Here is a 15,715-nt window from a genome sequence, read left to right on the forward strand (position 1 = left end):
GATGCGTTTGGTGGTGGGATCACGTTGGAGGTGGCGGAAATGGCGGAGGATGATCCGTTGAATGTGCAGGCTGGTGGGGTGAAAGGTGAGGACAAGGGGCACCCTATTGTGGCTCCGGGAGGGAGGGGCAGGGGTGATGGCTGAAGTGCGGGAGATAGAACGGACACGGTCGAGGGCCGTGTCAACCACGGTAAAGGGGAATCCTCGGTTGAGGAAAAAGGAAGACATGTCAGAAACACTGGTATGGAAGACGGAGAAATTGGGATAATGGAATACAGTCCTTACAGGAGGCAGGGTGGGAGGAAGTGTAGTCCAGGTAGCTGTGGGAGTCAGTGGGCTTGTAGTGAATGTTGGTCAATAACCTATCCACAGAGATGGAGATGGAGAAGTCGAGGAAGGGAAGGGAAGAGTTAGAAATGGACCATGTGAAGGTGAGGGAAGGGTGGAAATTGTAAGCAAAGTGAATGAAATTGTCTAGTTCCAAGGCTGAGAGCAGGAAACGGCACCGATACAGTCATCAATGTACCGGAAAAAGAGGTGAGGGAGGGGACTTGAGTAGTACTGGAACAAAGAGTGCTCCACATAGCCCACGAAAAGGCAGGCATAGCAAGGACCCATGCGGGTACCCATAGCAACACCTTTAATTTGGAGGAAATGTAGAAACAAGGGGAGGGGGGTTACTGGGGTTATTGTCTCTGGCCAGTCAGACGTATCTGAGCTGCTCCAGAGCCCTGTGCGGTTTTGAATTGCTCCACTTTTCTGGTTCTGACCGCTGGACTTGTTTCAGTAGCGATGTAGACAAAACAAGACTCGTGGTTGGGTGCAAAGAAGACCAGTATTTATTGAAAATAAGAATAAATTGAAAATAATGATGAATGCAGCACTCTTTTACTTAATACAGCACACCTTTGCTTAATACAGCACACCTTTGCTAAATACAGCACACCTTTGCTTAATACAGCACACCTTTGCTTAATACAGCACACTTTTACTTAATAGCACACTTTTGCTTAATACAGCACACTTTTGCTTAATACAGCACACCTTTGCTTAATACAGCACACTTTTACTTAATAGGGGAGGAGAAACGGACACATCGAGGGAAAATTGACTAAAATTACAATTTAACAAAATCCCCCTTTAATTCCCACCCCTAATACCTATCTAGGTTGCCTTGTAATGGGTCAGAAAATCTATGCTCACCACTGAACACCTGCTCTGTGCCGCTGCGGTCTGTCTTTGATTCTTCACCACCCCGAAGTAGAGATACCCCAGTAATTCAAAGTATCTGCTGGTATTCCACTTCTTTGGGTGGGCTGCTGCTTGTAGGCAGGGCACGGAGGCAAGGCGGCAGAGAGAGAGAGAGAATGACTTCCCGAGAGGCTATCTTTATAACCCATTGGGAGCCATTGTCTTCGCACCCAAATCTAGATGTATCTGGGCAATACAAAAGGGATCGATCTGTCCCCATTGACTGTAATGGGTTTGAATGTATTACCCATTCATTTTAACTGGTTTATGCTTAATACAAAATGTCTCAGGCATCCTTAAGTGTTCAGTCAACAGCACTCAAGTGGTTTGTAAACAAAGCATTGTCCTGTGGTCACAGTCCAACTGCAATTGACTGACAGCTTTAAGTACTTAAGCCTTTGAGTCAACATTGTAGAGAGTTCTGTAAATAAACATCCTTTGTCCTGTGGGTGAAACTTCCTAAACTGCAGTTGATTGACAGTTTCAAGTACTTCAACATTCGCGCAGGCTGGTGTTTTTTCAAAACCTTTGTCAGCCCATGATTGAAGGTATACAGCCAGGCTATCTTTTGTCTTCTGCCACAAGGTCTGACAGCCATTTTGATGCCCTGGGTTTTTAAGGTATATTCCACCCAGGTTTTCTTTAATCAAAAATAATCTTCGGGAGCTGTAGAAATTTTCCAAAATCCTTGCGAACCTTACAGAAATGACTGGAGTCAAAGGAGAAGTTGTTCAATGTGAGAACAAGTTCAGCCAGGTGGAGGAGGGTGGTGGTGGTTGGGCCTCTGTTCAAGGAAGAAGCGGAGCGCCCTCAGGCCATCCTGGTGGGGGATGGAGGTGTAGAGGGATTGTACGTCCATAGTGAAAAGGAGACGGTTGGGGCCAGGAAACTGGAAACTGTTAAAGTGGCAGAGGGCATCAGAAGAGTTGCGGATGTAGGTGAGAAGAGACTGGACAAGGGGAGCAAATATAGAGTTGAGATAGGAAGAGATAAGTTCCATGGGGCAAGAACAGGCTGAAACGATGGGTCTGCCAGGGCAGTCCTGTTTGTGGATCTTGGGAAGGATGTAGAAGCGGGCTGTGCGGGGTTGGGGGACTATGAGGTTGGTGGCCATGGGGGAAGATCTCCAGAGGAGATGAGTTCAGTGGCCATCATGGATATGGTGGTTTGATGTTTGGTAGTGGGGTCATGGTCCAGGTGGAGGTAGGAGGAGGTGTCGGAGAGTTGGTGTTCAGCTTCCGCTAGGTAGAGGACGGTTCGCCAAACAACAACAGCACCACCTTTGTCAGCAGGTTTAATGACAATGTTGGGGTTGGATCTGAGAGAATGGAGTGCTGCAAGTTCAGAGGGAGGTAGGTTGGAGTGAGTGAAGGGAGCAGAGAAATGGAGACGGCTGATGTCGCGGCAGCACATAGCAATGAAAAGATCTAGAGAGGGTAAGAGGCCAGAGGGAGGGGTTCAGGTAGAACGAGAATTCTGAAAGTGGGAGAAAGGGTCAGCCGTGCGACGGGAAGACTCCTGGCCAAAGAAGTGGGCACGGAGATGAAGGTGGCGGAAAAAGAGCTCAGCATCGTGCTGAGCTCGAAATTCATTGAGGTGGGGGCGTAAGGGGATGAAGCTCAGGCCTTTGCTGAGGACTGATTGTTCGTGGTCAGAGAGGGGAAGGTCAGAGGGGATAGTGAAAACACAGCAGGGGGTGAGATTGGGAGAAGGGGGGTCAGAGGAAAGTGAAGGGGAAGAAGGTTCCGGAGGGGCGTTGGTGTTCAAGAGTTGATGAAGCTTGTGATCATTGACATCGGAAAGGAAGAAAAAAAGTTTTTTGTTGAAGCGTCGGAAGGGTCGAAGGATGAAATTGAACTGTGGACCCGGACAGCTTTGAGATGGAGTGCGTTGGTGCTGCTGAAGAGAGAGGTCGAGATTGTTCATGTGGCGCCGCATGCCATTGAGCGTGGATCTCAAGATGTGGCGAGAGAAGAAGTTCGAGGAATGATAAATAACTTGGAGATATTTGTAATCCTGGGTGGATCTGAAACACGAAGGGTGGAATTTCAGTTTGAATCCACGTGGAATAAGTCGGAACTGGAGACAATTGCTGAGGAAAATGATGTGGCTGTGAAACCGACTCTTGGCAGATACCTGATCAAACACGAGAAGGGAAACTGAAAGCAATGAAGATGAACAAGGTCGAAGAGCCAAACGGAGATCCCGTCGAAGAGAATAGCAGAACTTCTTCAAGGTGGGCATTCCTAGAAGAGAGGTGGCAGTGAACCAAACACTAATACAATAGCAAAATACTGCGGATGCTGGAATTCCGAAATAACAACAGAAAATGCTGGAAAAACTCAGCAGGCCAGGCAACATCCATGGAGAGAGAAATAGAGTCAACGTTTCGGGTTGAAACCCTTCTACAGAACTAGAAAAAAAAGGCAGGAAATGACACAAAAGGCTCTTTGGGGGCTGGGAAAGGGGGAAGGGGATGAAAGAAGAGACATTAAGAGATATTCAAGGTGAGACGAGATAGTAATAGGATAAGTAAAGAAACAGACAAAAGACAATGGCTCCAGATAAAGTGTGAAACGCGCTGGCAGAGTGAAAGACAGCTGCCATGTGGGAGAGAGAGGAAAAAAAGGAATAGACACAAACCAAAAGTGTGGATAAAAAATATAAAAATACAATAGGTGCCGAGGTTATGATCTGAAGTTGTTGAACTCGATATTGAGTCTGGAGAGCTGTAAAGTGTCTAATCGGAAGATGAGGTGCTGTTCCTCGAGTTTACGATGAGCTACTGTAGGATTCGCAAAATTGGACTTTGTATTAATAAGGGTCAAATGGCAGAAGAGGCCGTGATTTTAAAGACTGTTTTAAAAGAAGCCCAGAAAAAGGGGCATACAAAATAGCCACCATACCATGTGACCGGCTTATTGGAACACTTTAAAATGGTTCCTGCGAATCCTCAGACAGCTTTGTGGATTCAACCCACAGCAAGTTCTGGAAGCCGTTTCTGAGAGAACGAAACCAGACCCACACATATACATATGGATTAGATGCAGATCCAGTCAAGATCGGCCTGGAGACAGAGGCCATCTAAATGTTGACCCAGACAAAAGGGGACAATTTCATATTCATGAGAACAACACCAAGGACTAGATAACAAGATCAGCAGGACATTAAAAACAATGAAGGTAATTCCAGACCAGAGATGGGCCTTTACCGGCCATCGAAAACATTAAAAAATATAATAACTACCCCGCTGTGCTCCCAGCCCGCCAAAAGTTAAACAATGACTAACCTGATTTTGGGCAGGAAGTGGAAGCTTCTGGGGGAAAAGTATAACTGGAGGAGTTGGAGTTGTACAGACAGGCAGACACTGGGGAAACTCTGAAGGAGACACCGGAGTTGTTGTTGCGGAGACAGCAGTGGGTGAAGAGGAGTCGCTTCGGGAGAAGATCAGCAAACTCCTCTCCACCACCGGAGGAGGAAGAAGAATTAAGCCAACATCAAGAAGGCCGCTCGAGCTGGCATCCCGCCCCGGGGAAACACATCGGGAGATCATCGACCATCCCCGGGCCGTTGCCTAAAGGAGAGGCCATCGACCCAACTTGGGAGAAGAAACAAAAAAATAAAACCCCAAGAGAAGAAACCTTCCAGCCACTCCAGCTTGAAAAGAGACAATAACGAACTAAGGAAATCTATGGGAGCCAGCCCAAGGCTCCTCTGACCAGGGTCAAGCCGACGATCCTCGACCCCGCCGACATCCAGGCCTGCCGGTGCCCATCCGCCCCGACCCCCACCTCAGGAGAGAGGTGTGGCGCAGCTCGCAGGGGTTTCACGATCCACGAGGAGACGGAGCGCCTGAAGGGATCAAAACACAGACTCGATTTCAAAACCTTGCACTGCCTAGTGGGATTGGTGAGCATGTTTCTGGCCCTTCACAATCAGATCTAGATAGGTTTAATAAGGGGGTGGATTTAAGGGTACAATTAACATGAGTTGTTGTCCCTTGATATTCCGTGTGTTTCCTTATTTCATGATGGTCTTTGTAGAGTATAAGATGCCTGCATTTGCCTTAGTTAGTATGGTGTCGTTATGTTTGTTTGTGATTTTCCCTCCCATGTACCCTCTTATCTGCTTGCATTTGATTTGATATTTTTCCTTATGCAATAACATTTCATTTTGTTTCATCAAACTTGGTCTACAAGAGTTTTCTCTACATTGTAGTTCCTGCCCCAAAGTCCAGAGTATAGAATCTAAGGGGCTAGTGGGTCGAACCACTCAAGGTTTTACTGTGCAAGAGAGAGAGGCCTCCAGAGAGAGAAACCTCAGAGACATCTCTCAAGGAAAACCCCTTACAGAAAATGGCGACTGCGGCAGGACGCTGGCAGCAGGATTGCAATGTAGTAGATCCAAGTTTGAATGGACGAAATGCAATGGATGAGAGGATAGCGGATTATGTCTTTGGCAAGGTAAATCTCACTAAACAGTGGATTTCCGATCTCTTGCTGGATGGGCGTCTGGTGGACGCAGCCATCAGGTGGACAGAGAGCAAAGAGCATAAGAAGTCAGTGGAGAAGGCAGTGTGGCTGATGTGTTACAAGAAGCAGGTCCATATCTTGGACCGAGTCGTTGCAGCACAGGCAGCCAAGATCACAACCCAGGTAGCAGAGATAGAGGAAAAGGCCATGGGTGGGGAAAAACTCATCACAGCGCTTCACGCGTTGAATCAGGAATGCCAAGTGGTAGCTAGTCAACATCAGGCTAGGATAGAGTACCTGGAGTGCCAGGTTACTGAGGCAAAGATTAATGAAACGAGGATAGGGGAGAAAAACGCCCACCTCGCACAACAGCTAAGAGCGCAGAAGGAGAGAGTAGTGGAGGTTAAGGCAGCTTACAAGCTAGCCCTCGAGCACGGGTTTGAGAGCACAGACCACGGCCTTTGCCAAAAGACCATAGAGGACCTAAGAACGGCCCTGGTAAAGGCAAAAGACATGGTGTGTCTCGTCAGCCCGAAAGCTAGTCACATGGACTTTTTAAAGGAGTCAAAACAGCCGATTCCAGCTGAGGTAATTGTGGTACCAGCCACCGAGCCCTCAGCACCACCGAGCTATCGTGAGACTTGGCCGGAAAAGGAGGGGGTAGTGAAAGAGGAGGTAGCCGAGGCGGAGTGTGAGGAAGAACCACTGGTAGCAAAGCTGGGACCGGCACCAATGTGTCCCGCTCGGCACCAGAGGGCCGGTCCCAACGCTGCCGATGGCAGTATCGGACCCCACCAGAACCAGCTCGTGGTGCCCTACGCTGGCCCACAATTAAGGTCCATGGTGAGCCACCTCGCACGACTCACAGTAAAGGGAGATCCCTCGCTTCATTTTAGGGAGATAGAGGAAACAGCAGCCATTAATGGCTGTGATGATCAGGAACAGGTGAAACTGTTGCTTTTCTCCCTGGATTGCACAATCCTTCAGTGCCTCTCCGAGGATAGCAAGAGGGGACGGAAAGGGTATGCGGATCTCAGGGAGGAAGTTTTAGAAGTAATGGGAGTGGACGACGGTAGTCCATTCGACCGTGTGGAAGGGACCGTGCAGCTATCTGGAGAACCCCCAAGGGTTTTCGCAGAAAGGCTGTGGCCAGTGTATCGACGCAGCTGTCCGGGTATGTCTGAACGGGCTGTAATGAGCAACGAACAGCGGGTTCATTGGCTCCTTTGCTTGGTTACCAACAGCTTGCCAGAGATACGGGCCCTAGCCAGATCTTGGTTTGATCCCCAAGGTCCCGGCGTCACGGAGGAGACGGTAGCCCGTCAGCTAAATGTGGCGTACAAGAATTGTAGAGGTTAGGAAACACCTCCCCAGAAAGGAAAGGTGCATGAGGCAAAACCCGCAGCCCCAAGCAAGAAGGAGTGGCGTCAGGAGGGGAATGGCCCTGTCCAAGCCAAGCTCAATTGCTACGGGTGTGGGAAGGATGGACATTGGCGCAAGGACTGTAGAAATCCGTGGAAGGATAATAAAGGGAGATTTCCCACAGCCCAAGCCCAAGCCCAGACCGCCGCCCCAGCACCAGCCAAAACCCAAGCCGTAGCTCCTGTCCCAGCACAAGGAGCTGGTGCAGTTATGGATCCCGCTGCGATTGAATCAATCATAGAGACAATGCGGTCTCTGATGATTTCGCAAGGGAAAATAGCCGTCACCACTGGTCTTGTCACTCCCGAAACCCCGACCGTTGTACCCAAATGACTAGAGCCGGCACAGCCCGTTTACTTGTGTGCGCTGCGATATGATATATGGAGGCGACCACTCGTGGAGATGGAAGTGCAGGAGGTAAAAGGGACCTATTTGTTGGATACGGGGGCATTGTGCACCGTGATCCACACAGATAGCCCCGCCACCTCGCCTCTGTCCACCGGGGTTCCATATATTCTGTCGGGCTTCACAGGCAAGGAACAGGCTGGCGCACATTCCATTCCCCTCTCCATTCATTTAGGACCACTCCGCACCAAGTGGAGGTGTATACTGATGAAGTGGGATGTGGAGAATGGGAAAGGGATCCTCGGGTCCGATTTCTTGGTCGAACACGGGATCCTCGTGGATCTAAGAAACCATTGTCTTTGGGGAGCGGGTAAGGGTGAGCCGGGTAAGGTAGTCGTCATCCCAGGGGAAGGAGAAAGAGGGACCCTGTGTACCGTGAAGCCAAAAGAGGGCTACGACCTCGAGCTCATGATCACGGGCGTCCCACAAGATTTGCAGGCATTCATGTGCGAACACCTGACGACGTTTGCCACTCACAAGCATGATTGCGGGAGGGTCACCGGGATTGAGGTCAGCGCAGATGGGGACCCCATGGCCCGACCCCAGAAACAGTACAACTTCCCCCGGGAAGCGGAGCCCGACATGGAGACAGCAATATCTTCACTGGTGCAGCAGGGCGTGTTGAGACCGATAGTCACCCATGTGAACTCTCCGTTATGGCCGGTGAGGAAGCCGGACGATTCCTGGAGAGCCACGGTGGACTACAGAGTCCTCAATAGCAATATCCCGGCCTGCGCGCCGACAGTAGCAGCAGTTGCCGACCTGATAGGAAGTATTCCAGCCTCCACGACCACGTTCACGGTACTGGTTATTTCTAATGGGTTTTGGTCCATCCCTTTAAGGAGGGAGGATCAGTACAAGTTTGCCTTTATGTTTAAAGGTCAACAGTACACCTGGAACGGCTTGCCACAGGGTTTCCACAACAGCCCCAGCATTTTCCATCAATGCATGGCAGGGAGTTTAAAAGAGTTCAGCCAGCCCAATCAGCTAGTGCAGTATGTCGATGACCTGCTCCTGTTCACAGACTCAAGAGAGGAGCATGGCCCACTGTTGGCCGAGTTATTGGAGCTGTTAGGAAGAAAGGGTTTCAAAGTAAACCCAAAGAAGGCACGGATCGGCCAGCAGGAAGCGAAATTCCTGGGTCTGACCATCCGTGCCGGTAAGAGAGCCATAGATAAGGCCAGGCGGGAATCGGTGCAAAATCTACCGATCCCCAACACCGTAACGGGTGTGAGATCCTTTATGGGACTGATCGGGTACTGCAGAGAATTTATTGAGGACTATGCAGCCACAGCAGCCCCGCTGCTCCGACTCCTACACAAGGGAGTGGAGTGGTCCTGGGATGAGGGTTGCCAGGCAGCATTTCAGAAACTCAAGAGAGACTTGCAGACCGCGCCAGCCCTGGGGGCCATAGATGGGGGAAAGGAGTTTTTCCTGGAGGTAGCGGCTAGCGGGGATAGCTTGAGCGCTGTACTGCTTCAAGAGCGACACGGCAAGCTGAGGCCAGTGGTCTATTCCTCCAGGGTGCTCACTGATGTGGAAAGGAGCTTTTCCAATTGCGAGCGGCATCTCCTGGCCCCGCATTGGGCTGTGAAAAGATCTCTGATCTTCACAGGCACCTCTCCCATCACTCTCCTCACCCATCACACACCTACCCGAATGCTTCTAGATGGAAGGATTAAGGATGGGACAGTGAGCAGTGCACGTATTGCGCGCTGGACCCTCCTCCTTTCCCAGATGGAGCTGAAGGTGAAGGGTCTCTGCGAGCCCAAGCTCGCGGCCAACATGGTATATCCCGGAACAGCCCATCGGTGTTCCGTAGAAGGGGTATGGGAGGTGGACGAAGGTTTACGGGCTGGGATACATCCCACGGGCCGCGAGATCTACGTGGACATTTCCAGCACGGTATCAGCTGGCAAACGACTCACAGGGTGTGGAGGTTATGACCCCACGGCGGACATTGCCCTGGCGATTAAGCTCCCCAGCACCATGAGCGCCCAGCAGGCTGAACTGGCCGCGGTAGTGTACGTCGTTACACACCCTGAAATCTTCCCCACCCCATACACGATTTGCTCGGACAGTATGTTCACATGCAACCCGTGTACGGAGTACCTAGCCATCTGGTCCCGCTGCGGATATACCTCTGCGGACGGGCGACCCTTAACCGTGAAGCCCCTGTTAGAAAAGATCTTAGCTGCGGTGGGAGAGAAAGGGGAAGTCTTTATCCACAAGGTAAAGGCCCATTCCTCCACGGAACCCCGCGGTGAGGGTAATCAGCAAGCGGATACGCTAGCCAGGGAGTGTGCCCGCACCGGTACCTTTTGGGATCCCAATGGGTCCAAACCCGTGGCAGTGATCCAAGGCAGGAATGGGACTCAGGGAACCACAGGGGTAACACTACCCCCAGACCTCAAGACCGTCCAAACCCTAGGTCCCGCCCTAAAAACAGTCCTCAAGGCCATCACTGAGGGCAAGGAAGTAGAGGGTCCATACGGCCCAGCAGCCCTCTCCATCAAGGAAGGCATGCTGTTCCGAGAGGAACAGTGGGTTGTGCCACAGCAGCACCGGAGGGAATTCCTTCAACTGGCCCACGAGGGTCCAGGGGCAGGACACCCCGGGCCTGAGGTCACCTGGCAACGGGTTGAACAGGCGGGGTGGTGGCCGGGACTTCGGGACGATGTTCGCGAGTTCTGCGCCAATTGCCTAGTGTGCGCTGCAAACAACCCAGACCCCCAGAAAAGGAAGGTGTCCATGGGGCACATCAGGAGAGTAGAGGGTCCATGGCAGTCGATACAGGTCGACTACATTGGACCCCTGCCCAACTCCCAGGGAGGCTATAAGTATTGCCTTGTCCTGGTGGATGTGTTCACCAAGTGGGTGGAAGCCTTCCCACGCCGAACAGCAACGGCACTTAGTACTGCCAGGATCTTGGTCAGGGAGGTGTTCTCGCGGTGGGGTCTACCACGATTTGTGGAGTCTGACCGAGGGGCTCATTTCACTGGCCAAGTGATGCAGGACACCCTCATGCTCTTAGGCATTGAAGGGAAGTGGCACATGGCCCACAACTCGCAGTCATCTGGGATTGTGGAGCGCATGAACCGCACCTTAAAGGAAAAGCTGAGAAAGGAGACAAGGGACTCGCCACAGAAATGGGCGGAGGCCTTGCCTCTAGTCCTCATGGGGATCCGGGCTAGCCAGTCTAAAATACAGGGTACTCCCCGCACGAATTAATGACTGGAAGATTCATGCGAAACCCCACCCATGTACTAGCCCCGGTGCTCACTGAGGGGCAGCTCCGAGAGGTGAATCGGGACAAGTTTGCGGGAACCTTTTTGAGCGCCTGAAACAGATCCATGGGCAGGCGGCTGGGAACATGGGAAGGCAGCATCAGGGCAACCGGTTACTGCTTGAACCCCGAAAGGCAATCGAGTGGGAAGTTGGAGATCAGGTCATGGTGAGAAACTATGCCCGAGCAGGGAGTTTAGAACCACTGTACATGGGGCCCTACAGCATTGTAGACAAGGCCAGCCCCATGGTATATGCAGTGAAGTTGCCCCGGCGCACAAAATGGTTTCACATCAATCAGTGCAAACTGTTTAAACCGGGTGCAAGAGCATCAGCAACCGAAGCCAGGTCTGAGGGTAAAGATCCTCAGCCTGAGGCGCGCGATGAATCACAGATCACACAAGCTGGCGTTGTAGCCTGCTTGGAAGAAGAAGAGGTCCTGCCCACCTGGGGGGAGCTTTCCCCGATGGCCTGGGACCCGGACGAGGAGGGGCCCGGACAACAAGGTTCCACCCTCAACACGATTCTGGAGGAGGTGGAGTCGGAGGGCGGAGGTCCCGCCCTCGACTCAAGCGTGGGGGAGGTAGAAATTGGGGGCAGAGATTCTCCACCTGTAGGGACAGGTGAGGAGGAGCCGTCTGCCACAGGCCCAATTCCTGAAGGGGCGGAGCCTGAGGGGAGGGACCCGAAGCCCACAGTCGTGGAAGAGCCACGGGCTGTGAGAGCTAAAGTCCCACCCGAAGGTCCACTCGCCAAGGGAGCCTGCCTGAATCCCAAAGGGGCGGAGCCTGAGGGAAGGGACCTGAAGCCCACAGTCATGGAAAAGCCACGGACTGTGAGAGCTAAGGTCCCACCCGAAAGTCCACTCAATAAGGGAGTCACGCCCAAAGTACTTTTTGCAGGTCGACTCGAACGCCTCAGCCAGTAAAACCCTGGCCTGAGTCCCCCGCTCCCAGTAAACACCGACCTGAGAAATCCTTGACAAAACGCAGTCCCCGATTAACAGCAAAAGGCTGCGGGGAACCCGAGCCACAGGTCACTGCAGACCCGCCACAGGGAGCGGCGAGTTGCAGTCCAATCAAGGATTAGGCAAGCCGCCCGGGGACGGGCGGCACTGTACATAAGTTTAGGTTTAAGTTTAAGGTGTGTAAATATTAAAATGATTAGAGTTTAAGTAGTTTTAAACCTGCCCAGTATGTGTGTGTTTTTGGATGGAGGTCGAAAGACCCGATCATGCCGTCACCTAAGCCAGAATCTCTCGGGAGCCTGGCTATATTGTTTGATTTATTACAGAAGCCAGTAAAGATGAGAGGGATCCTCGTCACGTTCGTGATGATCGAGTGGAGCTGGGTCTATCGGGGCCGCACTAAGGACTCTACTATCTACGGGTGCTCTGGCGACAGAGGCCCCATCGCGACTGACGGAACCGGCCCATGGGACGCTGAAGAGACTGCTGCCTACTTCCATGAAGGAAGATGGCCAGGCTGGCTGGGGTTGAACTCTACTGAATACTCCAGCCAGACGGGGTTTGCATACACAGAAATGTCTCTGATGTGCCCCAGGGTGCGGATCATTGCACCCAGGATCAGCGTCGCCGTGGGAAAGAAGATTTTCTTGAACTGTCTGGGACATGTACCTTTGGATCATTGGTGGTGCCTGCGCAAGTTGAGCAGCACCATGAAGAACTCCACTGTGGAGTGGGAGAGATTGGGTAACAACAACCATCGGACGATTACGGGAACTCATGGGGGGTTGAGCGTCTGTTGGGACAAATGGTGGGAACCAGATGAGGGGATCTACATCTGTATGTGGGGTTCAGAACGCACTTGCCCCACAGGCGTCTCCATCTTTTTCCAAAGACAGTGGCAGGATGCTGGACAAGGAATGAGGTGGGACGTCAGCACACGGGCGTGTGGAGTCCCATACTCTCAGATCCCAGTAAACGCCACTGAGCTCATCACCAGACCCCGCAAGCCCCTGCCCACAGTTCAAGTAGCTAAAGCCCTTTAGGAAGGGTGCCCCACCACGACAAAGGGACCCGGGAACAGATTGGTATTGGTACCCACAGGCCAGGTACTGTACCAAGGGGTCCACTATGCGGTGGCTTCGGTGATTTTAAACCTCACCGAGGTAAGATTGCCAGCATGGTGCCCCAAGGAAATGGAGCAATTATACCAGGTCCTGTTAACAAACATGTTTAAACAGTTTTACGAATTCGACTTTGCCGATGTTGACAGAGCCAAATTGTACACCACACCACATGAGGTCTTGGACAAAAAAGGGAGGCAAAGAAGGGGTGCAGTAAATGATATTTTCACAGCTATTAATACAGGAACTTCCGTCATCAACACACTGGATGACGTGGAGCTGCAAACCCAAATTAATGGTTTAAAAACACAGTTAAGAAAGATACTGACTGACGAGGATAAGGTAGTGGGTTCTGAGTTACATGAGGACCAGGCCATGGCACTACACTTAAAAGAGATAATAGCTGAGCTGGAGAAACATGCCAGAACAGTAAATGCCCTCATTAGGGAGGATCGGAATGCGTCCGATCAGGCTGCGCAGAACGAAGCTTGTGTGCTATACGGGGCGTGGTTACTGGGCGAGGGCTGCAGTAATCTGGAGGATTTAAAACAAGGTTGATATGCTTATCAATTACTCCATAAAAGGCGATGAATTAGGAAAGTAATGAAGAGGTTTTTATAAACTAAAGAACAGAGCATGCCTCTCGTGGCCAACTGGTTCCAAGAAGGAAGTGGGTTGCTGAAACACCCACCTTTATACCTGGTCATGTGGGCGGAGCCAGCTGAGGCATGCATTGGTACACAGCGCCAACCAGAGGTAACAATATGCAATAACGATAACAGTAGGATACAATAACAGTGGTTTACCACAATCACCCCTTGTTTAAAATTTAGTCCGGCGGGGTGAAGTGTACTACAAGTTCGTGTCGGTAAGTCTATCAGGAGGCCTTGTATGACGTCCTGATCGTCGTGGTGGCGGCGGCGGTGGTGCAGTATCCAATGTCGAATCTGGTGTCTGCGTGGTCAACGAAGGGTCCTGGGGCTCCGGCATGCCGTCTACAGGGGTTGGGTTGGGAGAAGTGGTGGGGGATAACGGTGGTAATTCAGGGGCACCCGAGGGTGCGAGGTCTCGTATGGAGACCGTGTCCTCCCGCCCGTCTGGGCACGCCACGTAGGCATACTGGGGGTTGGCGTGTAGGAGGTTCACCCTCTCGACCAGGGGGTCCGTTTTATGGGTCCTCACGTGCCTCCGCAGTAGGACGGGCCCAGGCGAAGTCAGCCATGTCGGTAGCGAGGTTCCCGATGTGGACTTCCTGGGGAAAATGAACATTTGCTCACGAGGGGTGGCATTAGTGGCAGTACAAAGCAGTGACCGGATGGAGTGGAGCGCCGCAGGGAGGACCTCCTACCAGCGAGAGGTCGGAAGGCCCTTAGATTTTAAGGCTAAGAGGATGGCCTTCCAAACCGTCGCGTTCTCTCTTTCCACCTGGCCGTTCTCCTGGGGGTTGTAGCTGGTGGTCCTGCTCGTAGCAATACCTCTCGCGAGCAGGTACTGACGAAGTTCGTCGCTCATGAAAGATGAGCCCCTGTCGCTATGTATATAGCTAGGGAACCCGAACAGGGCGAAGAGGTCATTCAGACATTTGATGACCGTGGTACTGGTCATGTCTGGGCAAGGGATGGCAAACGGGAAACGGGAGTACTCATCAATTATGTTGAGGAAGTACACGTTGCGGTCAGAGGAGGGGAGGGGCCCTTTAAAATCGACGCTCAGGCGCTCGAAGGGGCGAGTGGCCTTGATCAGGCTTGCTCTGTCTGGCCTATAAAAATGCGGTTTGCACTCGGCACAGATTTGGCAGTTCCTGGTCATGGTCCTGACCTCCTCGATGGAGTAGGGCAGGTTACGGGATTTGATGAAATGGAAGAACCTGGTGACCCCCGGGTGGCAGAGGTCATTGTGGAGGGGCTGCAGTCTATTAACCTGCGCGTTGGCGCATGTACCACGTGATAGGGCATCTGGGGGCTCATTGAGTTTCCCGGGCCGGTACAAGATATCGTAATTGTAGGTGGAGAGTTCAATTCTCCACCTCAAGATCTTGTCATTCTTGATTTTGCCCCTCTGCTTATTATTGAACATAAAAGCAACTGAACGCTGGTCAGTGAGAAGGGCAAACCATTTTCCGGCCAGGTAATGCCTCCAGTGACGCACCGCTTCCACAATAGCCTGGGCCTCCTTTTCGACAGAGGAGTGTCGAATCTCGGGGCCCTGGAGGGTCCTTGAGAAAAAGGCCACGGGTCTCCCCGCCTGGTTAAGGGTCGCAGCTAGGGCGAAGTCGGATGCATCGCTCTCCACTTGGAAGGGGATGGACTCATCCACTGCGTGCATTGTGGCCTTCGCAATATCGCTCTTGATAAGAGTGAAGGCTGCACATGCCTCTGGTGTCAGGGGGAAGGAGGTGGATTTGATGAGGGGTCTGGCTTTGTCCGCATAGTGGGGCACCCACTGAGCATAGTAAGAGAAAAACCCCAGGCATCTCTTCAGTGCTTTTTGGCAGTGGGGGAGGGGGAGCTCCATAAGGGGGCGCATTTTGTCGGGGTCGGGCCCGATGACTCCGTTCTCCACTACGCAGCCGAGAATGGCAAGGCGTTTGGTGTGAAACATACATTTATCCTTATTGTACGTTAGGTTCAGCCGCTGGGCCGTACGGAGGAATTTTTCTAGATTAACGTCATGGTCCTGCTGGTTGTGGCCGCAGATGGTGACGTTATCCAGGTAGGGAAAGGTGGCCTGCAGCGCGTTCTGGTCAACCATCCGGTCCATCTCCCTTTGGAAGACCGAAACCCCGTTGGTGA

This window comes from Somniosus microcephalus, chromosome 2, assembly GCF_052327205.1.
Source record: "Somniosus microcephalus isolate GS21.2 chromosome 2, FLI_Smic_1.0, whole genome shotgun sequence".
Lineage (NCBI taxonomy): Eukaryota > Metazoa > Chordata > Chondrichthyes > Squaliformes > Somniosidae > Somniosus > Somniosus microcephalus.